This window comes from Solanum tuberosum, unplaced genomic scaffold (genome assembly GCF_000226075.1).
Source record: "Solanum tuberosum cultivar DM 1-3 516 R44 unplaced genomic scaffold, SolTub_3.0 scf00035, whole genome shotgun sequence".
NCBI lineage: Eukaryota > Viridiplantae > Streptophyta > Magnoliopsida > Solanales > Solanaceae > Solanum > Solanum tuberosum.
This window is the reverse complement of record NW_006238963.1, coordinates 353,525-355,254: the sequence shown is the minus strand read 5'-3', so window position 1 is coordinate 355,254 and position 1,730 is coordinate 353,525. Positions and strand designations below refer to the sequence as shown.

Below are 1,730 nucleotides of genomic sequence, written 5' to 3'. Positions count from 1 at the left end.
CTATAAAAGAGTAACAAAAGGCAATCTATTTTATGTAAAGTTTTATGCGGCCCCGGCAGAGATACTATATGATGAAATAAAACCAATAATACAAGTTGTGAAAATAGGATTAACCAGAGATATGATAATTCCAGAAGATATCGAAGAACAACCAGAGATACAAGAAATTGAGATACCAAGTTTCTATGCTAATAAAAGAATAATTGGTATGTCTACAGATATGGACGAAATTATGGCTATGGATATTATCTTTATCTTACTAAAGTTCTTTTTATTATTACTCTTTTATTTTCATAATTTATTGTTAAGTGTTTATCTTCTAGATTATATGGTTTTACTTGTTCTAGCCATTTTATTCCTAAAATGATATTTTCATTTCCTTGATATATTTTAAATATTTTCGTTGTTCCATTACTCCCGTTATGTAGTAATGATGTGGTTTTATTTCTTCTTCCATTGATTTTTGTGGAGTTTTATCTATTCTTCTTCAGGTACTTATTTTTTATGATATTTGTGGTATTTCACAGTTTATTCTTTTTGATGTGCTTAATCTTTCTTTTACTATTTCTAAATCTTCTTCTATATCGATCTCATTATAACTATAATCATTATTATCTATGACTGTAACTATTCTTTCAAAAGGATTTTCTATTTTTATTTATTTTATTTTATTCTTTGCTTTTATTTTATGTTTTGTTGTTAAAACATATAAATTTTTACATCTCGTTGTAAATATTTTACTTCCCGGAGCTAGTTCTATTCCTGACATTTTCCAATATAATACTAGTGATTTATCTATGTTTCTGTCATTTATTGCTACCGAGTAGTTATCACTTATTATAAATTTAAAATTTTGGTATATGAGGTTACCTTTTACTGCACTTATTATACTTTTTTCTATGGGTTGTATGATCCTATCATCCACTAAGTATATTTTTATGGATGTATCTATTCCTTCTCTAAAACATGCTTTTATTAGTATTTCTGTTCCTCCTAAATGTACATATTTAATTGGATTTTTAGCCTTAATATCTTGTATTTCTTTATTTATTATTCGTTTAATTATTATTGGTATTTTAGCCTTTTCTTTAGTGTATTTGCAATCTATGATATGTTCTCTTTGACTTACTACATAATATTCTTCTTTTTGTCGTTTAAACCAGTTTCTTATTGTTGGTATTTCGAATATTTTTGCTACGCTTAGGTCTAATTCTTTTCCTTTTATTTGTTCAAATATATTATTATCAAATATTATTTTTTGTTCTGAAGTCTATTTTGCCTATGTCTCAATTCTTGTCTTTTTGCTATAATTATTTCAGTAAGTTTTTATCTATATTCGTTATTCTCGTTATTCATTGTATCTTTAAGTATTGAATATATTTATATTCTATTTTAGATATATTATCTATTAATTGATCTAATTTTTCGTTATCAATTTTTGTGATAATGAATTGTTTATATTCCGGATATAATTTGTCTAATTTTCTTCTTATTTTTCTAAACTTTCTACTAGTATGTTTCTTCCTATGTCTCTTATTATCCATAGCTCTGATACCATTTTTCGGCGGTGCGAAATTGGTATGTGAGGGATTCATATGTTTGGTAGTGTGGTAGGTGAGGTATTAACTAGCCATATTTTATTAGAATATATTTTTTTCAAGGGTGTTAATCTTGATATCTCTTTAATATTATTTATGATATATTCTAGATATAACATATCTTGGGTTCTT

General features: G+C 25.5%; 1 long non-coding RNA gene across 1 annotated transcript in view; it reads right to left on the bottom strand.

Moving 5' to 3' along the window:
- Positions 1 to 1,730, bottom strand: part of LOC102595070 (uncharacterized) — a 4,667-nt gene that overhangs the window by 731 nt on the left and 2,206 nt on the right. The gene's annotated exons all lie outside the window — the stretch shown is intronic.